Source organism: Melozone crissalis, unplaced genomic scaffold, assembly GCF_028551555.1.
Source record: "Melozone crissalis strain CALT ecotype California unplaced genomic scaffold, PUWL_Pcris_2 ptg000140l_1, whole genome shotgun sequence".
In the NCBI taxonomy this organism is placed as follows: domain Eukaryota; kingdom Metazoa; phylum Chordata; class Aves; order Passeriformes; family Passerellidae; genus Melozone; species Melozone crissalis.
Window position 1 is genome coordinate 776,765 of NW_026535913.1, and position 9,867 is coordinate 786,631.

A 9,867-nucleotide genomic window follows, 5' to 3' on the forward strand; every position below is an offset into this window, starting at 1 on the left:
TGTGCGCCACGTCCAGGGAGCACCTGAATCCCTCCAAGCCTCGAGGGAGGTGAGGGTGCTCAGCAGTTGGTGCTGGCACCCAAAAAACAAGCCACTTTCTATGCTGGGAGGAAGAGACAGCCCCTCTGCAAAGTCTCCCTTTGTCAGACAGCTCCAGGGCCAGCAGTGCAATAGCAGCTCTGGGTGAAAGCAGAGCCCTGCAAACAGGGAGTCTGGCTGCCTTGGGAAGAGGCTCCATGGAGATCAGGATCACCCCAGCTTGCTCTGGGAGGGAAGCTGGAGGTGTTACCATTATAATGCAGAGAAAAGCCTCATCTTACATTGGGAAGGAAACAAGGCAAAAAATCCCACACTCAGCACAGGCCTGTAGGATCTGAGTCAGCTTCTCCAAGGAAAACTCTCCTATTTCTACCTCTCCCTCAGCCCATGTCCAGCCACTGGCCCTGCTGCCCAGCCCACTGTCAGGGCACAGCACAGCAGGGCAGCAAAAAGGGAGCTCAGCATGAGCAGGACTTAGTGCTGGCAGGCTGGGGAGGCAAAGCAAGCAGTAGGTGCACAAGAAAATCTACCTCTGCTCCTGAAGAGTGGGTAAAATCCTGCACTTCTTTCAGGGCTCTGGCTGCCTCCTCCTGTCCAGTCCTGAAGTGCCTCCATCCAGTTGCTGCACAATCCAGACTGGTTCTTCTCTCCTTCGGTGGCTGGGGTTTGAATTTAGGTGGGTGGAGCTCATCTCTGGAAAATAAATAACTATGAACAGGGACCTGCAGTGGGAGGGAGGGAGGGACACCTGCACGAGCAGCTCCTGGCCAGGATGCAGCCCCTGGCTGAGTGCTCGCACGTTGAACTGAGAAATGGTTTGATCCAGCCCTTCCCAATCCAGGCTGGGGCAGGTCTGTTCTAAAGGCAGCCCAGGGATGACACTGAGGTGCTGCAGCAGCTGCAACTGCTTGCATTGAGCAACTACAGAGGACAGGCATGAACACCTGGTGGGGATGCAAAAAGCACAGTGGGAGAGGAAAAGACAGAGAAGGCAGCAAAAAGGTGAGATTTGAGACACCGAGGGGCAGACTCAGCCAGTGCCCAGCCAGCACAGCCCCCCCCAGTGCCCAAGGCCAGAAACTCTGCAGCTCCACCTGGGATTTATCAGGAATGTTCCCCTGACACTGCTGGTGGGTTGGTTGACATTTTCCAACACTCCAAGGTGACTCAGGTCGCATTCCCCATCCATCCATCCTTCCATCCATACATACACAGGCTGTGGTGCTGGGATCCTGTCAAGCTCTGCCAGCCTTGGGCTTGGGGAGATTTCTGCCAGCCGTCCTGAGCTCCGTAATTATGCCCTCTGTTCCAGGAAGCAAGCAAGAAAGATTTTAAAAAACCCAAAACAAACCACAACAGAGAAACCTAAAAAACCTTCAACAGCTCAACCCTGCTCAAGTTATTTCTTTAGGGACAGCTACCACTCTCCAGCTGAAATGCTGGGCTTTTGGGGAAAAAGAAAATTACATGTTCACCTCCAAATCAAAAAGGATTAAGGTAAGAGAACCTTTCAAACTAAAAATTATTGGCCCAAAGCTTTAATCTTTGCAAAAAATCTCTAGGTAAGACCAGCCTGACAGTTAAACAACTGGTTCTTCTGGTGGGGAGAAACCCTCCTCTTTAAGAGAAGCAGCCTGATAGTTGAAAGCAACTGTTTGGTCAAACTTCAGGCTCCCTGGCACAGCCTGCATTGCCTTTCCTTCCTGTTCACTGATTTACAGGCAGTGCCACAATGGCCCAGGTTCAGATGTTTGGTGCCATCCAAGGAATTTGGCATTGCCATTTCCATATGTTTTAATCGAAGTTTCAATCCTTTCAACCAGTCTTCAAATGCCAGCTTTCCTTTCTTTTACAGAAAGCTCAAGGTTCCTAGAAGACTTTTGACATCCTCTTTTGTGCTCAGAGAGATGACATTTTCAAACAGATGTTTCCAAAGTTAACAGCATTTGAAAGAATAATGAACTCAAATGCCCCTGGATTCCAGCTTCGCCCAACTCCATTCTGTGTCAGACACTGAGATTCCCACCTCTAAGGCAGGAGCTGTTTGTGCCCCCATCCCTCCTGTCCTTCTCCCCAGCAGCCTGTGCCTGTTTTCCCCGGCAGAATCCCTGTCCCTGTGCACCCTGCCAGGAGCAGCTGCACACAGGCTCACATCTCCCCTTGCCCTCACCAGGGGGTTTCTCTCATCCCCGAACACGCCGATGAGAATGTTGGTGCGATGAGTGCCCAGGGCCTGCACTGCCACCACAACTGGGATCTCTGCTGTGCTCTGGGGCTGCACAATCCCACAGGGCTTGGGGCTGGAGTAGAGCACAGCAGAGTCCTCCTTGCGTTTCTGGAAGGGACACAATGAAATGCAGATTCAGAGGGACCTCTCAAGAAACTTTAGGCTCCTTAACATCCACCACAACAGCAACTTACACACACCTTTAAAACTCCCCAGGACAAAGGTCAAAGGCACAAACAAGATGCAAGAATTGTAGGGTAAGCACTCCCAGGGCATCCTGCAAGGAGGCTGCCAGCACAGGCACTGGTGTCTGTGGGTGCAGCAGCTTTTCACAACCCTCTAAGATCTCCCACAGGAAAACGCCCTGAGGACTAGAACATCAACTGTTTCCTCAGGAGCTTAAACTGCCTCCTAAAGTTTACAGTTGGGTAGGATCCTGTTCTCAGCAGATCTTTAGGACTGATTAGAAACCAGCAAGGTCTTATCCAAACCCTTTTTTCCCTTAATAATCTCCTCAGGAATATTTGATAGGAGGAGGTGGATGTGATGCCAAACCTGGGGAATAAGCCCGTAGCAGCCAGGAAGGTGGCTGGGATTCCTAATGAAGATCTTCCTCTCATAGGGCACCTTCAGGTGGCACTCATCACACAGCAGCACTTGGGGGGACACTTGGAGCTCAGGAACGAGACATCTGGGCAAAGAGATGACCCCAGGACAATCAGAGATACTGAGAGAATGGAGAATGCCTACCCCCAAAGATTGTGAAATGGAGCAGAACACATTGGTCACTGTCAAATGCACATTGAAGAGCCCTACAGGGATAAATTGCCTTCTACCTCTTCCCACTCCAACATGTCTTGCCAAGGAGGGGCAAACCCTGCGAGGCAGCACCCAGAGGCTGCCAAGTGCCCCAGGCAGAGCACTTTGCCCCACAGCTGCCTCAGCCCCTCCTTTACCCAAGAAGGCTTGCAAGGACTCCTGGAAGAGTCCCAGTGACCCACGAGCTCTGGGGGAGCCTTCCCAACAAGGATCAGTGCTCCCTAAGGCTCAAGGAACACACAGCTCCAGGGTCTCAGTAAAAATGACTCCCTTCTCTGCCATGGTGCTGTTGCCCTGCCTGAGAACTCAGCTCTTTGCCCCAGCCCTGGAGGGCACAAGACAGCAGCTGCCCCACAGAGGGGTTGATCAGCCCCTGCCAGGCCCTGCAGCTCCCTGGCTCCTTCACTGCACAGCTCCAGGCACTGCCTGGCCCCAGCTCCACCTGCTGTACACAATGGCAGCCCAGGCACTGCCTGGATGGCTCTGCCTGGCACAGCGAACAGCACCAGGGAGCTGCATCCCTCTGGGCATCACACTGACACCCACAGCAGCACAGCAGCATGGAATTCTGCTGCACCAACGACGACTTTTGGTCTCAACTCTGACAACATTAAAGGTCAAAATGGGAAGCAGAGGGAAGGACAAAAACTGGAGCTGACCTGCCTCATCAAGGGCTGCTTTCCCCTTGTCAGACCTTGCCCTCCCCACTCTTGCTGGGAGCCACTTCCCCCCTGCCATGTGCCCCCACAGACAGAGCCAGAGCCTGACTCTCAGCAGCTGCTTGGTGTGGCCCAAACCAGTGCACGGTGCTCACAACCAGCACAACCCCACCTCTTGCAGCCTGAAGGAGAGGAGGCCCTTGGGAAATTTGTTCCACCTCAAGCACCAAAAACAAGGCCAATCAATGATATCATTCCTGGTGCCTTTAGAAGAGGGCCCAGGACCATGCTGAGCTGTGAGCAAACGTGCTTTTCACCACGGGCTGCGGCCCAAGCACTGCTGTTCTCGTGTCCAGCTGGCACAACATGAGGGCATTCAGCAGCACTTCTCCTTGGCAGCTGCAGCCAGCACAGCCTGGGCAAGGCAGTGCCTGCGGGAGGCCAGGCAAGGGCTGGTACCTGGCTGTGATGATCAGGGCTGCCACTCCCTTGCCAATACCCTCCAGGTCCACCAGCAATCTCCGGTAGAACTCCATCACTGTGTTGGAGCACAGGGTCACCTGGTGGAAGAGAAGAACAGTCAATTCTTCCTTCCAAAAGCTCATTACCCACGGGTGATATCCTCCAGTTCCTGAGGGAGGATTTGCCCTTCATTCTTCTGCTGCTCCATATGTAGAGCACAGTCTCAGAGTAACAAAAGCCTTCTGGCAATACCAGATTTGTTAAACACACCTTGCTATCAGGGCACAGGTCAGCTACATTAAAACATTAGACTACAGCTCCATGCACCACTGCATTCAAATGAAGGGGCCAATTGCTCATCTGACTACAAAGACATCCATGCAGAGGAAATCTGACTTGACCACAATGAGTTCAGCTTTACAGCAGGAGGCTGAGGGCAAAGTGTGGCCCAGCAGGTGCTGGGCAGTTCATGGCTGCCCTGGGACCCCGAACCCGGGCTGGCTCTGAGAACTCCAGCCCCAAGCCAGGAGTGGGGAACTGTGCTGGGGTGGGCATTGACCAGAGGCAGAATCCTCAGAACTGCCCCAGGCTGGGCATTGACCACAGGCAGAACCCTCAGAGCCTCTTGCTCTACGCCGCAAGAGACAAGCCACCAACGGGACCAGGCAGAGAAGAAAGGAGAAGGATCTCTGTCTTGAAGTTCCACAAGGAAGGGTTTATTCCAAGCAAAAGGATCAGAGCCAAAAGAGCCCTGGACACTCCGGTGCAAGGAATTTTGTACAGACACAAAGCAGGGGGTGGATACAAACAGCAAACCAAAAGAGAATCCTCAGCAGAGCACTGAGGGGATTACATCAAGTGTCTGGGGCCACTTTGGGTAGGAGGGTGGGGAGGATGGCTCACATGGGCCAATGGGGCCTCCAGGAATAGGGGAATTCCAAAGGGGTGTTGCAGACAGGGATTGGCTCCAGGTTAAATTGGCAAAGAAGGTTGGGGAACAAAAGGGGCTGGGTTTGACAGGAAGGAAGAGAGCTGGAACAAGGGGCAGGGAATGGCATGAGGGACAGCTTTGTGGGAGGGTAAAACCCAGGGGTAAACCCACTCGGGGAGAACACGGGGTACCACAGAACAAACCGCTTAACAAGGAATCAATACAATAAATTTGAACCGCTACACATGGCTGCAGATTTTTTGTCTCCACTGGAGCTTCCTGCAGTGAACACAAATCATTCTGCTCCCCAGGAGGAGGGAAAAGAAACCAAGAAGAAAAGCTAACTGCTTTATACAATGACATCTCTCTAACAGCCACCTTCTGCCCTCATCCTTGCTCTGCCCCGTTGCAATCAAATCAATCGCTCTCAAAAACACAAGAATGGCTTCAGGCCTTGGCCATAAGGTCTGTGAGCTCAGCATATGATTTTGGAAAGCAAACAGTGCTCCCTGAGGAACATCCCGAGTAAGCCAGCCAGCAGAGGCCTCCCAGCAGTGCAGATCTCTCAGTGCCAGGATGCTCCAAGCTGGCACCAGAGCTAAAGCCCTCCCACCCTGCAGTGCAGCTCCAGCCCTGGTGCTGCGGTGTCAGTGGCTGGGCTCTTGCCGTACCTCGATGTCCTGGTGTCCCTGGGGGAGGATGGTGCCTTGGCTGGGATTCATGGTGAACTCCCTGGGCTCCACATGGAAATGGATTCCCTTGCTCCAGGCCGGGTCGGTGTCCCTGCGGATCTGATCCACGCTGTCCACAGCCGGCTGCGTGCCATCGTCCGACATGCGGAGCTGGAACGCCAGGGGCACCGCGGAGCTGTTGGTGAGGCGGCAGCGCTGCGTGTAGGGAAAGCCTGGGCAAGGACACAAATATCCATTCAGGCACCCAGCAGGGCATGATCCTGGGGGCAAGATACAACAGCTCACCTAGAAGCTGCATGAGGAATTAATCGTCACTTAGTTCCCTTTGACACAGATTCCAGACTGCAGCCTTGAAAATGCCCACTCCTAGCCCTGCTGAACACTGCAAGCTTCTCTCTTTGGGATGGGAACCAGCTCCCTCACCTGCCCCAAACCAGCACCAGTTCTCTCTCATTGATGAGTGTGCACCCAGACCCAGCATTTACTCTGAGAATTCAAGCTGTCCAATTCCCTGCTCAGCCTGCCAACACTCCCACCTTTTTCAAGACATATAAAGAGTGAGTTGTCAGTGAGAAGAAGCTACAGCGAAAGAAAGTGAGGATGGAATCAGGAACTAGAACGTGATGCAAAGCACCCTAATGCAGCTTCTCTCTGCAGGACCCTTAAGGCATCTCTTGCTTTGGGCCAAACAGACTGAGCACGTGACAGCTCAGAGCCCACTCAACTGGGGACACAGACAAGCCTTGCTTTGAGATTAGCAATTAGGAACCAGGTCCCACCTCAGCCCACAAACAGGGACATCACAGCCATGCTGCTCACTGAGAGTGCTGCCTGCAAGGCTTCACCCCACTTTGGCTCTGAGATTTGCTTTCCATCCTGCAAAGCCAGAGATACAGCCACTCATAGTGGGGATGTCCTGCAGAGCGCGCAGAGCAGCCACAGCCTGCTCTGCACTGCACATCTGGCTGGGCTGACCAGCTCTGTGGGGAGGAGACTTCTCCCCAGGCCTGCTCACCAAGAGTCACTGGGACACAGATGGGGAGAAAAAACAACTGCAGCTGCAGCCCAGAGCTTCTCTGTGCCCATCCAAGTGACCACTGCCAGCTCCAGCAGGGACTCCAGCAGGGAGGCAAGAGAGGCACAAAAAGGACAAACCCAGATGTCAAAACCTCCAACGAGACTGAGGCCAGCACATGCAGACAACAGTCAACAGTTACAAAGAAGCAAAGATACAACAGCTGCCTTCAGCCCAAGAGCCCTTAGGAATGAAATTGGATTCAGCAGGATCTGAATCTCCTGCTTCAGACCCATATTTCCATCTCTTGCCTTTCGTGTTTCATTCCTTCCAAAGGCAACTTGACAAGCACCTCCGTGGTGATGCAGGCTGGGGAAGAAGCAGCTCAAAAAAGGCAATGAGTTTCCTTCAGAAGTTCATGAACTTCATTGTTCTGGGTTTAGGCTTGGCAGTGAATGTTGCCCTTGGTCTGGGAAGGGGGATAGCGGTTCTGGGAGGTTCTGGGGGGTTTTGGCCCTGGGCTGGGCTTTTCCCTTGGGGTTTTTTGGCAGTTGTGGCGTGATGCCGTGGGCGGCTGTGCAGTGGGAGCTGAGGCTGGGCAGGGAGCGGAGCTTCCCTTCCTCCCGCTCCGGGGTCGCAGCTCGGCCGCTGCTGCTGCGGGAGGTTTGTGCTTGGCCCGGGGCTGCCCTGGCTGCAGCTCAGCGCTGGCACTGACCCTGCCTGCCTGCCCTGCTGCTGCTGCTGCTGGGCACTGCCCACATCCCCGTGCCCTCTGGGGCTGTGCAAAAGGAGCATTTCCTCCTTCCCTTCCCTTCCCTTCCCGCACCGGCTGGGGGGGGGATCACTGCCCTGCCAGAGCCCACAGCTCCTCCTGCTGTGACCACAACTCCACCAAAGGGGAAAAACAGGACTTGGCATCTGGGAAATGTCTGTTCTTGTCTTGTCTGTGCTCTCCTGAGATAGTCTAGCAAAGAACTGTTATTCCTTTTCCCACAGTTTTGCCTGGGAGCCCTGTCATTTCAAAGGGATAATCATTTGGAGGGAGGGGCTCATCTTTCCATTGCAGCAAGATTCCCACCTTCCTTGGCAGACATCTGTCTTTTAAAGCAGCACAGAGACACCAGAAAATACTGCCTTTCTATTCCTTGCTTCCATTGGATCTCACAATGGCAAAATGCCCCCTGAGGCAGCAGCAGCAGCAGCAGCCCTGCAGTTCACAGCCTGAAGAGACTGCTGGGGCAGAGCAGGAGTGAGGGATGCTTTGCTGTTGGAAGGCACAGAGCCCTGAGGCTGTGTCCCAGCCCAGGGAACACTCACCAAAGGAGATGTCCCCGAAGTCGAGCTCAGCCAGGTCGAAGTGTAAACTCGGTGCAGTGACGCTGCCCCTGGAGGCCGAGGACAGAGCAGGCAATGGCTCGGTTAAAGGCACAAGACTCTGTGCTTTGATGCTCAGGGACAGCTCATGGGAAATGTGCTTCTGCCCAGCAGCTGCTGGGCTTTGTGCCCTTCTACAGCCCCAGTGAGGAAACAAAAGTTCCTGGCCCTGGTGCTTTCTTGCTGGTCAATCTGTCACTTCAAATGTGTTCTGGGGACTTTGCTGATGAATGCATCACACACAGAAACAAAGAGAACATCTGCCAAGCTGAACTTTGTTCATGTCAGTAGTAACAGCTGATGAACTCACTTCAGGTTCTGCTCATTAAGGACCTCTTGCTGTAATTATGGGCTGACCTGTTCCCATTGCCACTGGTGAGAACATCACTGCTGGCTGATGGAGAAGCCTTGGGCCAGCAATGTTCATGTGCTGGACGTGCGACTTTGGAGGCAGGGGAGGAAAGACAAGGCCCCAGCAGCCCCAGAGCCAGATCAGTGCTCGTGCTCCTGCATCTGCCCCGGGGCTGATGCCAGCACGGCTGCAGCTCTGCTGGGGCTGGGGGGATCAGGGCCTGCTGGGGGCAAGGCACAGCATTCTGTTCTTAGTCTTTGGCCAGAAATTTCACCACAATAGAGAAGCTGCCAGTTAGGGGAATCCCTGGCCAAGCTTCAGCACTACCTTCCATTCCATTCCCTTCCCACTCCTGCCCCATGTTACATGCTCCTGCCTTCAGGTGGCAGGATGGGAATAACATTCCAGGGATGACTTCAGGGCTTGCCTGAGAAAGAAGGTGTCTTCTTCTTTTCAAATTATCAGGAGAAGAGGATCCAGCCAAGTTCAGGACTCAGCCGTCAGCACTGAAAAACTGAGTGCAAATCAGCCCCCGCATCTCTTCAATCCCTGGGCGGTACCCACCAGACTCCTCTGTTCCTGCTGTAGCACTCATCTCTCACACACACCTGGCTCCCCAAGACCCAAAGACACAAGCTCTACAAGTCTACAGCTAAATGTAACTCCTCTGAATTTCAGCCAACACCACTAAATTGTTCCCTGAGCCCACAGCTAGAAGAGCTGTGAAGGAGACATCCCTGACACTGTAAGAACCAAAGGAAAATCACTGCCAAGAGATAGGCCTGGAAAGCTAAATTTTGGGCTTTTCTCTGTTAATTGTGAGCTGCTCCTTAAGACACTTCTCATCCTGTTAGATCCATCCTCTCAATGAATCACTGCTGCACCTGACAGGCAGAAAAGATAAGGTATGGAGGGGTTTTAAAAAGGTTGTTTTCTTCTGCTTTTATAACTAGGTCCATTGACATGTTTGTTTTCTTGTATGGCATCTAAAGACAGGTCCATGTCTCCCAATGGCACCTTGCAACCCCCAGACACTGCTCTTGCTTTGAGCAGTGTGTTTGCTCAGATGATTTCCAGAGGCCCCCTCCAGGACCACTGCAAAGCCACGTGCCTGTGGCCTCCCAGAGAATGGCTCTGTTTGGCTGACAGTGCTGAGGAAGCATTTCAGAAGCTGCTTGTGCTCAGCAGGGTGCAAGCCAGCTCCCAACATGTTCCAGCAGCCTCCAGGGAATCTGGGACAGAGAAAGCTCCAAGGCCACTGAAAGCAAGAGCAGATGCCTTCCATCCTGCTCACTTC